At 40.6% G+C, this 18711-nt stretch overlaps 1 protein-coding gene and 1 long non-coding RNA gene across 13 annotated transcripts in view; one reads left to right on the top strand and one right to left on the bottom strand.

Annotated features, from left to right (window-relative positions):
• The window catches only part of ESRRG (estrogen related receptor gamma), a 549788-nt gene that overhangs the window by 429369 nt on the left and 101708 nt on the right, over positions 1-18711 (bottom strand). The window lies entirely within an intron of this gene.
• On the top strand, positions 490-5749 carry LOC148758185 (uncharacterized). The gene is made up of 3 exons (XR_016021638.1): positions 490-1374; positions 2107-3366; positions 5289-5749. It is a non-coding gene; the product is annotated as an uncharacterized LOC148758185 (long non-coding RNA).

The following is an 18711-nucleotide window of genomic DNA, read 5'->3' as shown; positions in this document are numbered from 1 at the left end:
GCCCAGCACAGCACCTGACACAAGGTGGGTGGGCAAGAAATTTTAATTTAATGGGCAAACAATTTACAAAATATTTAACCACACAAAACAATCAGCTTTTGTTCATTTTCCTTTGAACCTTATTAGCTATTTAAAAAGATAAGCTGTCACAAAATAAAAAAGAATCTTTGCATATACAACATACAATTTTATCATACGTGTGCTCTATACCAAACTTCCTATAATGCTTTACAGACCCCCAACATTTCCAAAGGGCACACAAGCTTAAAATACACCATTATTATATTAAGCATTAATAGTGATAACAGTAAATGCTAACCGTGGGCTGAGCACTGTGCTAGAAGCTTCCAGACACTCTTCCCTCTTCACTTTATTCAGCAGGTCACTACACGATGGTACCTCCTCCATCAAAGAGGTTTCCCATGACCACCATATCTAAAATCGCACCACTATTTGCTCCTCACTCCTTACCTTGCTTTATCCCTTATTTACTGTTTTATATATTTATCTGTTCACTTATTTATTAGATCCAGCTCTACCCACTTGAATGTAAGTTGCACGAGAGCAGGGACATTACATTATTCATTCTGGGTTCTTTAGCAATTAGTAACCCAGTAAATAGTTGATGAATGAATGCATGTATGAATGCTTTCATTCACCCTTTGAAACAACTCTGCAGAGTAATACATTTAGCCCCAAAAAATGGCACCTGTATTTCTCTGAGTCCCAGGCTCTTCCTGGAACTCTGTGCTCACACATATTGAATAAATAAACCATCCCTCCCTCTCCTACCTTTCCTTGACAGAAGCAAAGTCTCCAGTCCTCTCTTTCCCTGGCACATTCTCAGAGGAAGGCAGCGAGCAAAGTCCACACAGATTAATGATTTCCCACGTTATTTTTACATAACTTATTTGCAACCCAAGGAGGAAATGTTAAATCACCTGGACTTTGGGGACAGAGATGGTCAGTTGATGAGCCATCTCTGAGTCACCTGAAGCCTCACTGCAGTGTGGACATGGCCTAAGGTGGGGACCGGAATCGGAGTAGTTGATTTCTGTAAACTCACCCGGAGATGAGGATGGCGCATCCGAGGTTAAGGTGGCGGGTTTTCCTGTACCGCAGTCTGGCCCATTTATATCCAAGACCCTCCACCTCTGAGGGACCCTGTTGAATGACTCACTCCTGGCTCCATCTGTGCTCAGAAAATATTGGGTAGAGATTGCTCACCCTGGCTCCCGTTCCACGGTGATCTCACTCCGGCTCCTGGTCCATAATGATGAGGTTGTGCCTGAATTATAACCTAAGAAGATTTTCAGCTACTTCCTCCAGAAAACTGGACTTTTATCCTCCTCATATTTAAATTTTTATCTCCAGGTAAATATCACGTTTTCTCCAATATATTTTTATTTCCTGAATATGATGGATGAAACAGGAGCCACTGTTTCAATTGCTCTAATAAAATGAATCATCTCTTCCATGTGCCTTTTACTCTTTGCTAAGATTTATTTTTCTTAAATCTATAAGTGCATGTCTGAGAGTTCTTAAATGTAAGCGTCTCTCTGAGCTTGCTAACTACATTTCCCATAGTAGGCTATTTAAAATGTATCTTTAAAATGAATTACATGTCTCTGAGGACTGGTGATGGGCTATGGAGTCACTCACTTTGATGTCACCAGTTCAAATTTAGTCTAGACTTTAGGCAGGGAAAAAAAAAATCATTATAACTGACAACTGTTTGGCTTACTTTTGTGGGAATGAGTTAGTGACTCCTCCAGTACCTACTTCCTAGGTATCCGCTCGCAAGAACCATCATCATCTCAGAGACATTAAATAAGACCATCCCAGTGATGGAAGAACTGGAAGAGACGGATCTGTATACACAAGTGCACACACATGTACCCTGTGAATGGACATACATGCACACAAACACACACACGCATCCTTGTACAACTATTTTCACTGAACTTATCTATAACTAAATTCATCTTCCTCATCAGTAAGAAACAGATTTCAACCATCTATTCGACAACACTGAATTCAATGCACACTGTCCAACAACTTAAGACTATGTCTACAACTCTCTGTGGTCCTGCTCTTGCTTTGCAGGATTTCTGCAAACAGATGAGAGCAACTTCACCAGCCAGCCTTGCTGCTCACTGTGATGAAATAGAAGATGGCATTAGTCTTCAGGGATGCCAGTCTCAAAGCTTTTAGGAACACTAGCCTGCACGGACAGATCAAAGACAGCTGAGATGACTGCTCAGAAATAGACCTCTCCTCAGAACCCAAGACACCAGCTGCCATTCCTGATGTCCTCTCCTCCTTGGCTCTCACATCCAATCTGTCACCACGGCCTGGTTTTCTACCCTCTTTGTATACCCTGAATTCGTCTGTGATTTCCATCATCACCCTCACCACCTCAGGGAAGGTGCCGCCCTCTCTCCCCTGGCTCATGACAACTTCCTCACTGTCCCTATGATTTCACGCCATCCATTCTCCATCACACTTCTAGAGCATCTCTCCAAAATGTCTACTCCTAGTTAAAACCCTTCAGTGGCCCCCCTGCTCCCACTGCCAGCGTCAGGGTGAGGAACATACTCCTTATCAGAAGGTCTTCCGGATTTCACCCCTGAGGCCTCCTTTTCTGTATTCACATCACAGAAACCACCCGCCCCAGCCATGCCATTCCTACAATGCCTCCAACTGCCAGGTTGCCAGGTACGGATCTCTGTCTTCTACCACGTTTCCTAGTTACCATTAAATTATCCCTCCTGACTTCAGTGTAATTGTCATTTTTTCTGAGGGAAGTGCCGTGATCCTTCCAAGTCGGGTGCCGTTCTTGTAACGCTATCATATCGCTCACCACACTACAGCGGAGTAAGTGGAATATTCTCTCCCTTAGGAGGAGCAGAATCTTGTTCACTGTTGAGTCCGTGGCCACTAATATGGTATCCAGAACTTTGTTTTAATAAATAAACACATGAGGCCAGAATTTTAGAAACGGCTTACAGCATTTTCTCTCTGTATGTAAAGCAGAGGAAAACAAAAATGGAGAGAGCACTGGGACCTCCACTCAAAGCCAGAATTCAAAAGGTGAGCTACGAAGGAAAACCAAACAATAGCCTTTGGGCAAGGGCTTTTGTTTACCTTTCGTTTAAGGACAGATTTCTCCTATGCTCAACTGTTTTCCGCATGATCTTCCCTGAAGATAATGAAATCAGCTGGGTCTGTGGTTGCCACAAACAGATCTGAACAAGATTTTGAAATGAAGGTGAAGAGACAGCGATGGTTCCTTGACATGACTATGTCCCTGCTTCTTGGGACTTTACAGAGAAGAAAAAGAAGGAAACGAGAAGGAACAAGTAGGTAAGTTGACTATATGTATGTGTGTGTGTGTGTCTATGTGTGTGTGTGTGTGTGTGTGTGTGTATACATATACATATATAACTGTAAAAGGGAGTATAAGAAATATATACATGCAGAGAACTGGAAGTAAAAGTGGTAAATACTAAAGAAGATCAAGGAAAGGAAGTGAAAAGCACGGAGAGAGTAAGGAGATTAGAGGAAAAACAGATTACAGGCAGCTAGGTAAGAGCTTAGGGAAAGAGAAGAGTAAAATCAAAATAGATAAACCAGAGGGAAAAAGAACAGTCAAGAAGAAGAAAAGACAAGGGAAATGTAATACGGTAATTTGCATGTAGGAAGGGCCTTGTTTTCACAATTGAATTAAAAAAAAAATGAATGGAGAGATGAGAAAAAGTCAAGAAAATGTAATACAGTAATTTGTACATAGGAAGGACCTCATTTTCATAATGGAATAAAAAAATGAATGAAGGAGAGATGAGAAAAAGTCAAGGAATGTCCAAAAAGGTTAAACTACTTGGATTTTGATTCCAGGCTACTATGCTATGTATCCATTTTACCGCAAAAGTGCTGAGCCCACCCTACCCCCAGTCAATGGAGGCCAAAACAATATTTTATATTAAAAATATAATATGATTAGGTCTGAATGCTGACATCATTCACTCATTCATTCATTTATTCCACCAAATTTACTAAGCACCCTCAGTAGACCAGACACTGCATTAGGTGTTAAGAATCTGACTGAAAGACATACCACTTACGCCCCCAAGGAGATTGCGAAAGAAAGCATGAACTCTCTTTTTTAAATTGGAAAGAATCTTCTACTTTATATGGCACAGCCTCTGTAATCTGTGGAAAAAAAAAATCTGAATCAAAAGTGATAGTACGGCTTGGCCAAAGGCCACAGGAGGCTGGGGTGCTTTTCTCAATAGAATTCGAAGACATTATGTCATGTGCCCATTTAGAAAGGCACTGCAAATCATAAAAGTGCCAAAAACGTGGAGAAGAAAAACATTAAAGGAGCTAAGAGTCGAATATTAAGGACAGACATAATTAAAGAGAGAAAGGCATAATAAATACCGGGTACTTTAAATTCCCTTTGTCATCGGGCTCTACTGCAGTTTCACTCCCAGTCCCATTAAAGTCACTCTAAATTGATTCCCTTGGTATAATGAGCCCCTCTTGATAACACCCAAACACTTGGCCTCTCAAGAGCTCCTTGAGGGCTGCCCTGCAGAGCCTGCCACAAGCTGGATATTCATGCACAGAACCCACAGCTTCATTTGGCAGAAACACAGACCCGCAAACACAGACCTGCCGTCCTCCCTGCATCCTCAGCAGAGAAGTAAACAGCTTCCCTTTGCTATTCTCGAGGGGACAGAGGGGAGACTTTTGAGATGTTTATTTCAGCTGCGTGATCCCAGTGAATCCCCAACTTTTAAGGTTTTCTGGCTATGATTGTCTTAGACTTTAAGAGTTCTGATATTATCCCCTTACACATTTCCTGTAACCAATACCCTTTACTATTTGATCTCTGGGCTCCAAGTTGTAGCTTCCTATTTAATTGGAATAAAAGGCAGAATTTATAGAATGTCCCCATGGAGGTCACCTTTCCTCATATACTTTGGATGATTCCAGACAGAAAGGAACTTAGAATAAGGACAGAGGGATTCCATACATTTAATAATCTCCTCCACCATACAAAATGCTAGCAAATTGGACGGACATACAATTGAAGTCAGTGGGACATCCAAGAAACCCAAATTATTACCTTACCATTTTCCTGGACCCCTTTAACCTTGAGAGAACTGTAGAGGTCATCAGTGTGCATGGCTAAATAGCTTTCAGCAATTTCTCTACAACGAAGCATCCACAGGTCTTTCCTCCATCCATGTTCAATTTGTGTTCTTCTCTAACCACTAAAGGTGTTTGCATGAAAACAGGACCTCGGTTTCCTAAGGACTGACCGCCTTGCTACGTCCTGCTGGTGTTTCTCCACCTTGGTGACATCTTAGTTCCTGGGAAGGGGCTCACGTTAACATCACAGAGGACTGTGGTTTCAAGTGGAAGCAGCTCACCTCTTAGGAAACAAAGACCCTGTTTTCAAGCAACTGCTTCTTATAATAAAATTCAAGAAACGCTAGGCACCTGAAAATGTAAAATGGATGATTTCCTTGAAGAATAAATACAAACACTGTCTATGACTCTACTTCTTAAAGCTGCAGAAAACAGTTGGGACAAGGGAAAAGACAATGGAAACTAAAAATGAACTTTACATGTTAACCACATTTTTTTCCATATACCTTTGCCAGTGTTGTTTGTCTACCAACCTGGGAAAATTATATTCTTATTATTTTACTATATTATCCTCATTTCGCTGAGCAGTACCAGTCTAAAAACAGGTTTTGAAAATGGCACATTTTAACTAGACATTATTTTTGCAGATATAAAGCCACTTATAATATTTTCTATTATTCCATTATCCCTATATAATTTAGCATTTTGCTCACATTTTATTATTTATATTAACACAATTAAGAATCAGTTTTCAGTGATTTTAGTCTCAGCAGTGTGCTTCTGTGAGTATACCTCTAATCACTCTATTTATAAGAGATAAGTAGAAACATTCCTTCACACAGCAGGAAATGAATGTCTAGATCTCATAAACCCTAGTTATTGGACAAGAAAAATATAAATGGATTTAAAACGTATTTTGACAAATTTATATAATTTGTAAAAACTATATGAGAAAATGATAAATGACCAATTAGAGAACCTGGGGGATATCGGCCTTTGAAGCAGATTTCAGGAAACATAACCACTTGGTCTCTTCCATTTGCATGGTTCATGCAAGAATCATGAAACATGGGCTAGAGCTAATAGGCCATCTCTTCTTCTCCTGTGTGCTGTTGAAATAAGCACACATGGCATTGTCTACTGCCTGTCATTGTGACTCTCTCCCGTGGTTGCGTACGACAGTACATCAGAAAAGAGAATGCTGTAGCTGGGACTCCTGGGTGAACTATGTAGTTTGGCCCTCTCTGGACCACACGGCCTCAACTACCTGCATAAGAATACCAGCCCTTCCATAAAAAGAAAATCGGGAGAAGACAAGAGCTGGAACTGGGGGTCACACCTCATCATCATTAAAAGAAAGCCAGTTCAAATGCACTTGCCGTATCAACAATGCAGTTTAGATATTATTCTAATGTGTACTATCTTTAAAGGCGATTACATAAAAAAACCACTATTGAGCATTTCTATGCTATGAAGTGTGCTCAGTGCTTTACATACATTATCGCACACTAACAGTAGCCTAGCAAGGCATTCTCACCTCTGCAATAAGGATGATGGGACCGAGGCAGCGGGGTTGGGGGGGGCGGGGATTACCTTGCCCAACTTCACACAGCAAAGTGTGGGTATGCAGGGATTCAAGATCAGCCCAGGTCTGCTTTCCTGCCTATTCCAAGATGCAAAAGTCTTGTCTGCTTCAAACTATTGAAAGATAGCTGAGATTTTACCTCAATCTTATCGAAAAATCTTTAGATTTGTCTATTCATTCAGCAAACACTGGTTGAGTAGCTATTCTGTGATGATTCACATTGCGTAAGAGAGGACATTTGGTTTAGAAAAAGAGTAACTGGGACTTTTGAATCTGCCTCTTTCCCGGCTTCTGTGGTCTTGCTGAAGGCAAACTCAATTCCAGTGCCTTCTTCTGTAACATGAAGAGATTAGATAAGATCATTTCCATGTTTGCTTCTTAAGGGGGTAATACCTCTTCATGAGTCTGTCCTGACACTCAAAATAATAGCTATAGTCATTTTGTAGCAGTTATGTCAACAGCGTGCTATCATAATTAACAAATCACATTCCATGAAAATGTGGGTAAATACTTCATCACATGAACATAACCAATTCCATGCAATTTCGTTTATTCCCCAATTTTTTTCACTTGTACAAGGTGCTAAGTGGATTGTTGTTGTGTCATCGGAATGCTGCTTAATGCTTTCTTTATTATACATACGTCAACAGTTACTGTATTAGTTTGCTAGGGCTACTGTGACAAAGTACTACAGACTGGGTGGCTGAAACAACAGACACTTGTTGTCTCCTAGTTCTGGAGGTTGGAAGTCCCAAATTAAGATGTCAGCAGGGTTGGTTCCCCTGGAGGGTTGTGGGGGTGAATTTGTTCCATTCCTCTCTCCTACCTGCTGGTGGTTTGCTGGCCATCTTTGGAGTTCTTTGGTTTATGTCCTTGGAAACTAATCTTCTATATCTCCCTATATCTCCCTCTATCTCCCTGTGTCCAAATCTCCCCCTTTTATAAGGACACCAGTCATACTGGATGAAGACCCACCCTGAAGACCTCATCTCATCTTAATTTGATCATTTATGAAGACTCTCTTTCCAATTAAGGTCACACTCTGAGGTACTAGGGGTTAGAACTTCCACGTCTTTTGGGGGGACACAATTCGACCCATAACAGTTATCTTTCATAGAGTTTTAATTTCATTAGCTGTTTCATTATTTTAAAAGCTCAGTTGTCTCCTGTTGTACTAACTTCAAATAAAGGACCACGTAGGGACATTGCACTGGAAGCCCACAAAGGCAATGAAAAGACACAGTTTCTAGATTAGGGAAGGCAGAATCTCAACAAATCCCTCAACCATCATGGCAAGGGCTTGTGCTCTCTGTCCCCATTCCATGGAGAGCCATGCTGATTGAAATTCCATCCGAGAGACCATCTCCATGAGGCACATGTCAATGACAGATACACCTTTCCATTCCATCCGAGATAATTCTGGTCACACGCACCAAAATGAGCCATGGTGTGTCATGTGGGATGGCGGCATCAGTGAGATATATCTTGATTTAATAGAGAAATAAAAGTGATAGAAGGTTATCACACGCTAGGCCCATCATAAAGTGCATGCAGGAACCCTACACTTTAACGCTCCCAAGATGCTTTTTAACTCTGAGTGAAACAATTTGCCTAACGTCTACAGAAATGGCTCAATTAATTTCCTCTCTTAAATAATACCAAACTGTCCCGTATAATAACTCTTAGTAGAAGTGTTTTTCTTCTGTTCTCTTTTTATGTTAAAATTCTGAAGATATGCGGATGGAACCAGCACTGACTTCTGAATGACAGGAAATCTCCCACAGAAATAAAGCTCATTCACATTTGATTACTGTCTTTAGAGATTCTTTGCGAAGACCAAGGGCTTGTGTCTGAAAGTGAGCCAAGTGGATGATACCAAATGGCCTTGGGCCATAAAAAGCAGCATCGGCATCTCCCTGTGCCTTCATTAATACAATGATCCCTTCCTTCCATAAAAGATGTTTTGAGCACCTACTATGTCTGAGGTTCATTGTTCTAAACAGAAGCATCAAGTTTAAATAGGATGGTTGGTGTAGACTTCACTGAGAAGTTAACATTTGAGGAAAGACTTGAAGCATGGAAAGAGTTCATTGCAAGGATACATAAAAGAGTATTTCAAGTAGCAGCAACAGCCAGTGCCAAGGCCCTGAGGCAGGAACAGAGACCCAAGGGGAGAGGAATGACAGAAGCCAGGGGAGGGAGGAGATAGGATCCGGCTCAGGTCAGGTCTTCAGGGACAGGGTACATAGTCTGACTTTTACTGAAGGAAATGGAAAGCCAGAACAGCATTTTGAGCAGAGTGAATAACTAGAGTTATATTTTAAAGTCTCTTTTACCTCAGAAAAGTCACCTGCTCATCAAACGTGAATGGCTGAGCATTGACAGCTTAAACCAGTTCAACACATATAAACGGCCCTTCACAATGAATCTCTACTAGAAACAAGCCAAATCGCTAAGTGAAATTTGTTATTAACTAACTATAGTTGGATTGCCAAACACAAAATAATAGGACTCATGAGAGAAAACTCTAAAAGCTGTTACATGTTCTTGGTAGTAAAAAGTCCAGAGCTTCTTTTACTATTTTCAGTTCAGTAATTTCAAAGTGATGCACTATTTATGATGCTATTTGTTAATTGCAATAGTGTGATATTGACATAACTGCTGCAAAATGACAGTAGATATTATTTTGAGTGTCAGGACAGAGTCATGAAGAGCTATTACCCCGTAAGAAGCAAACATGGAAATGATCGTATCTAATCTCTTCATGTTACAGAGGAAGTCACTGGGGTTGAGTAGTTTGCCTTCAGCAAGACCACAGAAGCCAGGAAGGAGTCCCAATCAGTATTTTTATTAATAAAGAGCTGTATTATTGCCCTTTATTAATTTGTTGAACTCTATGTTGTAAAGAAAAGGGGATGGGGAGTGGCTTGTGTGTGTATATAATCCCAGCCAAAAGTACAAACAGATATCTGCTTTAGTCAGATTGTACACATTGTGATTGCGTGTCATATTTTCATTAGACTTCTAAAATCCTGCAAATGGTCATTACTTTCTCCAAGGATCCTGAAGTGAGAACTAAGTATTCAGTACCGACTGCCTTCTTTAAAGTAAATAAATAAAGACCAGAAAAGTTCTACAATTAGCCCAAGGATGCATAGTTTAAAAGTAGAATAAACAGGACTGGAAGTTAAGCTTTCAACTCAAGACTGGTGCCCTTGCCCCATTATGCTAAAATCGCTATGGGTCCCCACTCAACAACAATGAGCTCAATCCATCAAATCAATCAAAACTCATATCACAATTGTTTGGCATTCGCAGTAAGCTCTCCAAGTAACGGGACACTCTCAGAAGTCAAGCAAGGCTAAAGAGATGGACCACAGATAGACTTGTTCTGAAATGTTTTGCTTCTCAAAATGTCATAGTCGACCAAAGAGAAAGTTCTGCGGTTTATTCCACTTAACTCAAAAGATAACCTGACATCTACAATGCCCTAAATTATTATTTAATGTATTATAGGGCAACATTAGAGTTGGCTATTCTGACCATTAGGAAAAAAAATTTAATAAAAGGTCCAAACCGCAACTTTTCTATATCAAAACTGTCTCTCGTGTTTTTTATTGTTTTTTTTTTTTTTTTTTTTCTATGCTTTTCTAAGTCAGGTAGCCTACACAAGTTTATAGAAAAAGTACTCTTTCACTTACTTTTAACTTGTCAACTTCAGAGCCAGTAAACTCATTACCACGTAGTCTTTATTGATGGATGTTTTTTCCCCAAGTATGTTATAACTTGTTTTCAACAGAGTAACAGCTAACAATTAAGGACAGATTTGGTTCACTCTTAAAACCCAGAAACCTTTGTTTAACTCACATAGCTGAGTCCAGTTTGAATTGGAATGGTTTGAAGCCATAGTTGAATACTTTTGATTTATTATCAGACTTTTTCTGTATATTACAATACAGTGCAGAAAAATAAACACATGGTCAATATTTAATATCATTTATCATGCTAAGAATACATCTATAGATCATTTTAAAGTATGTTAAAAAGTAAAATAAATAATGGAACAAGTAATTTGGTAAAGACCCACAGTCTTTTTTTAGTATTATTAGTGATATACTTACCTGAATTATTAATATATACAACTTCAATTTATTTTATTAATAATGTCACTGATAATTTAGTTTATTCATTTCAAGACTACAATATACTTATAATTTCAATAAGACTCATAAGATACGTGGAGCCAACATTGCAGTATAGTTACCTTGGAACTGGCTTAATAATAAGGATACCTTTTAACTATTTAACAAACTGAACTGTTTTCAAAAACTAGTTTTTTAAACTGCCATGCTATTTTATTTATTGTCATCAGTGATAAAGGCTACCTTCCCCTCAATACTTGCTAAATCTTATCACCGGTTTAAGCCTTCTAATAACTACTGTAATTCTCTGTGATTTAAGGCTTTAAATAGCCCATCAAGATTTTTCTTTAGATCTTTAAAAGGACTGTAATGAGTTCAGACATGACAGAGATCAAATTCACAGAATACTCACAAAAAGAGCAAAAGAGACATTTTATCATCCCTTATACATAGCAATACAGTATTTTAAATGTACTAGAATGGCCCACCATTCCAAAATGTTAACACTTGAATGTGACTTCTCAATTCCTCTGGAAATTATGGGGGTAAAGTTGAGAAAGCCAGAAAGACAGTAAGCCATTACTCTACGCTTTCCGTTAAAAATGTTGAAGATATTTTCTTAGGCTACCATGTTATTACTAATGCAATCACTTTAGGGTCTCCTTCCAAAGCGGGAAGAAAGGACAGGAAAGAAACATGAAGCCAATGGCATTTTCATAACAAACTCTGGAATATTATCATTCTGGTACCGAATAATTCAAGGACATTATGCTTATCTTCAGCTCAGTGCCTGAAAATATCAGCACTTGTAAGGATTATTGTCAAAAACCATTTATGACTTCCTTTTGGAGGATCAGGTAGTGGAAAACTTCTATATTGTAAATATCTTTATCAAGTCTGTCTCCATAAAAATTCTTCCCCTGCCTGTTCTAGTCTTAGGGGATTTCCTTGAAGGAAACCAAGCTTTCTAAATCTGTCCAAGATGTTTTACTTGGCCTTCCTTCCTTCCTCCTTCTCGGTTTCCTTCCTTCCTTCCTTCCTTCCTTCCTTCCTTCCTTCCTTCCTTCCTTCCTTCCTTCCTTCCTGTCGTCCTTCAAGTGTTCATTCAATATTTATGTACTGAGCATTTACTATGCATCAAACACTGTTCTAGGTATTGGGGAGCCAGGGGTACACAAGAAAAAAAACCATCCCACCCAATCGTGGTAGAGGAAGACAACGCTGCTAAGTGATCACAGTGCATGAGTGAGAGGAGCCATGACATAAACGAGAAGCACAATCTACCAAAAACTCCCATCTTCCCGTCCATGGGTCTAGTCCCACACCACAGTCTCACCTTTCACCCACTATGCGCCACCGTATCCTAAAGGAGCTAGACACTTAGATGAAACAGCTACAACACGAAAACCGCAAACCCAGTGCCGCAGATATTAAAATCTTCACCATTACAAACCATTCATACTTTTTAACTCCTTTGAGCCTGCCGGCCAAATTGTGATGTGGGCAAGGTAAGTTGTATTACCTCCATTGTATAGGTAAGTATCGTGAAACTCAGCACGCTACAAAGGAGTTATTCGAGGTTCAAAATCTAAACAGTAAAGCTAAGGCCTTGAACTTCTGATTGCAACTACAGAGCTCTTTCCACGCACTATTATTCCTCCACTGTCAGAATATGTCCTCCGTGGATGGACAGAGCAGCTGAATCCACACCCTTTCCTGCAATGACCACTGTAGGCTATCTACACAACAGGATATGAGACGGCTACTGGTAGGGAAAGAAGACTTCCTTGAAGCTGCATGGAAAATACACTGTATTTCCTTAGATTCTGTGTACTCCCTGGGCTGGTGCTCCCAGGGATTGTCAGAACTCTTGGAGTGGGAAGTAGAGGAGCGAGCAAGACAAGTACTGATAAAGATTTAAAACCTGAAAGCAGCACACGTGTCTATCACAAATTCCCATCGGAAACAGCATCCCAACTTCAACGTCCAGAAATGTTACCAGTCTTATTTTATTAATCAGAGTCAAGGGCCCTTGATTTATCACAGAAATCCACACCTCCCAGGTTTTAGGCTGTGGCTGAGTTGAAACAAATCCCACTTCCTTCTGTGGTAAAGAGACTTACTGAAATAGACCAGTGTTCCCCAAATAATTGCTAGCTAAATGAACGTCTTCCCACCGGACACCAGGAATATTGCACAGGACTGAGAAACTCAAGAGGACGTTTCTAAAACTTGAACCAGAGACGTTAGTGGCCAGGTTTTTAGGTCGTGATGAGAACATATTTGGGAGAATTATCTTGCACATGTGCCAACATTTATTTGAAAGGAGTTAAAACATCCTCATTCTTCATGGTAAGAGATATGTTTTATGTCTCAGTGGAGCTCATGTTCATTTCCATTTCTGTCATTGCACCCCCGCTTCCTTGTTACTAAAATGCTTCCTGCTCAAGTCGATCTGATATCAATTCTATGTGTCGAAGTCTAAATATTACCCTGTCTTACCTCTCTCACAACAGTCAGCACCGTGCAGAGCTCAGAGGCCGATACTGTGTGCTGGGTTGACTTATTCCTTTAAGGTCTGAGCATAAAGACTGCTCTTCAAAATGAATGCCATAGGGTGGTAGACAATGTATGCTTTTGCCAAAACTGGCCTACAATAGATGTCCCTCCGGTGATCCAGTCACTGGCTTTGGGGCTTTCAAAGTTCTCCAGTCCAACATATTCAAAGACACAGCCTCAAGCAACTCAAATAAGCCCACTCTTTGATGTGACTTGAAAAATAAACAGGCTAGAAAACAAATGTAAACTTCCCATTGCTGTGTGATGCTCTGCTGGTGTGTGAGGCCATTGTCTACTGTCCATGGTGTTTGCCACAAAAACTTTCAATCTGAAAGTTGCTTAAAGAATGCTCTGGGTGCCAGACCTCTGTGTCCATGGAACTCGTGAGCACATCCGATTGAGCACAGTTTTCAAATTTTAAATTGCTCTCACTTACACTCAGAGCATAGACATCAGACCAACCGTGGGGATTTTTTTAAGTTATGGGGCACAAAACAATGAGATTTCACCATGGGGGAAACATCAGCAAATCAGAAGAGCAGAGATGACCCTAGCCAGCCAACAGGAGAAGGGCAGATGTAGTCATTAACACAGTTTCCTGTGGATAAACATACCCTTCTGTATTATTTTGATATTTGCCTGTTCTTGCGTGCTGTGTCCCTTTAGCAAAGGAGAGCCAACGTCTATATCCGAAAATGACTGTTAACCACATTTTTGAGAAACGTATTTTAGCAAAGGCCGAAAACACTCACAAATGCAGCTGGAAAGCAAGAGAGAAAGAGAGAGACAGAGAGAGACAGAGAGAGAGAGAGAGAGAGAGAGAGAGAGAGAGAGCGAGCAAGCGAGCAATGCAGCCACCCCTGCAGCCAAAACAACTCAGTGTGGGAACAGTGTCATGTTGATGCATCTCTGTAGCCCAGCTGATTTGTAAGATCATCAGAAACGAGGCGGCTAGCTCTGATTACTATTGTGATTTGGGGGTGCATTTATCCTCCGACAGAAAATCTGTTCATATGCATTCTCCCACATCCATGCCACCCGTTGGGCAATGTGCTAATAGTGATATTCATGTAAAGAACCGAGCACTGCCAAAGGTTATCATTTGATTCAAAAGTACAGAACGAAAGGTGGAGGTATAACTCCACACCAAACTTGGCCCTGTGAACAGAAATCATTGAATGACTGTCTGAAGAGGCTGAGAGAATTTGAATAAAATAGCCAGAGCCAAGGAAACAATGACCTTGAATGCAAAATTATGGGAAGATTAGGCTAGGTGGGCAGTAGAGACTGAGAAGCTCAAGTGGAGAAGAAAGACAGGGAAATCGAATTCTCTTTTCTACAGTATCAGCCCCTTCCGTACCTCCTTACCCATCCCTAGAGACCGATTAGATCAGAAAATGCCTCTGGTGGACATTTTTCAGTGCCAATAGGCTGAAATATTCATGGGCAATGGCCTGCAAATTCCAACAAGCCACCTTAAATAATTAGACCTACTGTTGATTTCAAGGTTACCCACCAGACGCCACCAACTCCATATGATCTGCTTACTATGCACATGTCTACCTATGTGCAAAGCTGTGTTATTATAAATAACTCATTCCCCAGCAGCATACAGACTCTACAGAGAAAATAACTATCACTGAAAAAAGCCAAACGCAAACAATGTCAAAATGCTGGCTTCCAAACCTGGTTCTCCTGATTTCAGGTTTTATTTGGAACATAAAAGGAAGTCCCAACTGAAATGTGAGTTCTCTGGGAATCAGTAAACAGGTTTATAGGTGGGCGCTACAATGCCAGGAAGCAAGGCTGACCTTCTCAGAGCCTATCTGAGTGGTGACGTGGACAACTGAAATGAGCTGAATCTTTTCACGGCTACCAATGGCTCAACTCTTCCCTGCTTCCTCTAGACTTTAGGTAATGGGTTGAGTGTCTACATACAAAGCACTTTGCTAGACGCGCTCCCAAGGGCTCTAAAATCTTTACCCTTCAGTTAAGATGAGAGCGCGTGAACTCACCTCTCCTTGCTTTTGTTCTTGAAAGGATATAAGTGATTTTCTGCCTGCTCACCCTTGGGGTGGGGGTGGGGGGAGCAGGCTCACTGGTGGGTAGCTCATACCTCGTTCTTAATCTAAATTCTCCAGGGAATTCTTCAGTGGTCCCTGTGGCCCCGCTTCAGACTGTAACTCTGCATCCTCTTGCTCGACCCTAGTTCCCACACTCCTCACTCTCGCCCAGATGAAAAGTTTGATCACTTGTTTCTGAGCACTTGTCTCATTTGGACACTTCACATGTTTAGCCCTGGTTTTTACATTCAGCCTTGTTCTAACATCCCCTTCCTTTGGTTTCCTGCCTCCTTCACAGGATTTACTGATACCTAGAAGCCCCACCATCCCTGGAACCAGGGACATACCCAGCTCTTGTGACACGGACACAATGAGACTCTCTTTAATAAAAGTACAAAATATAAATGTCAAATTACAAACACAGCACTGAAGGGGGCCCAGGAAAGTGAGATGATCTGGTGCTTAAATTTCAGTAGCTTCTCTATAAATCTCTGCGTGACTAGATCTCTATAATTCTACCCAATTGCCATCAGATTTTTGGCCCATCTTCTGAGAAGCCCATCTATTTCTATAGCACTTAAGACTTTGTTTTCCTTTAGAATTTGAGAACTTAATAAAACTTATAAGGGTGTATGTGCACAAGAGGCATACAATCAATATCCACTGACGTAAATAACGCAAGTGATGATAAGACGGGATTACAGAGGCCCCAAACTTCCAATGCATAAAATTTCAGGAAAAAGCAGCTCAGAGACGCAATTTATTATCTTGAGAAATAAATTGTTAGTGATGCACACCTGCCTGGACAGCATTTCAAACAGCTCCTCACCTGAGAGCATCAGAAACCCCGTTTGGAGTTACTGATACCAAGAAGTCATGCTAAGCGAAATAAGTCAGACAGAAAACACCAGGGACCATATGATTTCACTGCTATGTGGGATATAAAACTGAAAACAACAAAAGAACAAGACAAACAAAGAAACAAAAACTCACAGACACAGACAACAGTTTAGTGGTTACCAGAGGGTAAGGGAGGAGGGGGGTGGTCGATGAGGGTAAACGGGATCCAATATATGGAGATAGAAGGAGAACTGACTCTGGGTGGTGAACACACAATGGGATTTATAGATGATGTAATACAGAATTGTACACCTGAATCCTATGTAATTTTACTAACCATTGTCACCCCAATAAATTTTAATTAAAAAAAGAGAGAGAGAGAAAAAAAAAAAGGCAAAATCAAAGGCTACATTTAGGCTAAAGGAACTGGAGAGTATCTCTCTCCTTCCTTCCACAATTTCTCAAGCTATGGCCCCTCCCTGGCCTCCCACAGTTGCCCTCAGTCCTGCGCTCTGCCAGGGAGCCCTCCATGCTCTTTCATAGGCTGACCAGTAGACAAGGCCCTTTGCTCCCTCTTCTCTGTATCCTTTCAACCCCACCGAACTAGACCCTTGGGACTTGCATTCCTTTGCTAGGGTTGCTGTGACAAAGGGCCACAAGTCGGGCAGCTTAAACACCAGAAATGTGCTGTCCCAGTTGTAGAGTCTAGGAGTCTGAAACCAAGGCGTTGATGGAGTTGGTTCTTTTCAAAGGCTGTGAGGGTAGGGTCTATTTCAGGCTCCTTTCACTGGTATGTAGATGGCTGTCTTTTTCCTGAGTCTCTTCACATTGTCTTTCCTGGGTGCCTTTCTGTCTGTGCCCAAATGTACCTTTTTCACAAGGACACTGTTCTTATTGGATTCGGGCCCACCCTAACGGCCTTGCTACAAGGTTACCTTTATAAAGACCTTGTCTTCAGATAGGGTCCCATTCTGAGGTGCTGGGGGTTAGGACTCCAAAATACCTCTTTTTGGGGGGTGGGAGGGATGCATTTAAACCCATGCCAGTACTATCACAAGCTCTCATTATTATAGACTGAGAAAAAGATGTACAGCGAAGGGGACCATATACAAGTAATTTTTCTGAGCATATATTACTTTAGGAGGCCAAAGGAGTGTTTGAAGAACACATGTCACTAATAGAAAAAAAATAAAGACTTAAGAATTGATATAATGTTGAAAGACAATTATAATAAATTCGGTAAATAGGTGAATGCGTATAATCCTTGTCGATTTGACTTTGTGTCCATAGACATTATAACAAGTTGACTCACCATGTTCCAACTTTTTGAAGAAGAAGAATTCTATAATCTCTGGGAAACTGTAGTTCCTGAAAATGCCCGTCTGCTAGTAGGTCAGTTCAGACTTAAAGAAGCCAGAAGTGACGTCAGGTGACTTATGGCTGAGTGTGACATTAGAGTTTATATAACGTTACCATGAAAATGGAAGCCATTCAGCAAAGCAAGAGGAAAAAGATACAGATCAGCTACAGCTGATGCTCCTCTAGGTGAGTAACGCTTCATCCAATAATGCTACGAAAAGGCTATCCTTCCCTCTTTTCCTTCTTGCATCTGTTTCAAGAACTCCTTTGGCCTTTATTTCTTTACCCTCTCTTCCCTCCTTCCAAAATAAAATTTACTTTTGTGACTACTGTGGGTGTTTGGGTTCTTATTTTAATTTATTTCAAAGTTTGATTTAAATTTGGAACCCACATAAGACTTTTGACATTTATTTCTGGGGGTGTTTTCTGAACCTTGATTAAGTGGGTGTTGACTGACAGGCAGGTTGCTATGGAAATAGCTGTCAGTGCAGAGACTAAGGCTTTATTTCTTATGCTTCCTTTGTCAGGCAAAGGTTTGTGGGATATTTTTAAAATAGTATAAGTTCCCCTGGAATTAATAGGAAATCGCTCTGTGGCTCTATTCTAACATACCTATCAAAACCTGCAATTGTTTTCATTCTGTATCCTTCTGTTCTACATCTGTAGTCATAACTTTTTGCTTGAAAACAAATGCTTTCCAATATTGTTTTCTACCACTGGTTACTTGTTCTCCTATGGTACTAGCCCCTCTGAAATTGTCCAGGTAAGGAAAGTGAAGTAATGGAAGGCATTGAAGAGTCTCTCCAAAGAAATTCCCACCTAGTGCAATCACGGACTTGACAGCCTGCCAGCTCCATGCTGGAGTTATATTTACTGGGCAAGTTCTTCCTCCCAGGCTTTCAAAGAGAGAATTCAGGACATGAGAAAATGCATGTGTGAGGTGAAAAGAACATATTAATTACCTTAAATTGAACCCAACTTAAATTATTCTTATTTCTATCCA

The sequence above is a fragment of the Rhinolophus sinicus genome, chromosome 6 (genome assembly GCF_057876585.1).
Source record: "Rhinolophus sinicus isolate RSI-liver-muscle chromosome 6, RSI-T2T, whole genome shotgun sequence".
NCBI lineage: Eukaryota > Metazoa > Chordata > Mammalia > Chiroptera > Rhinolophidae > Rhinolophus > Rhinolophus sinicus.
This window is presented reverse-complemented; position numbering and strand designations above follow the sequence as displayed.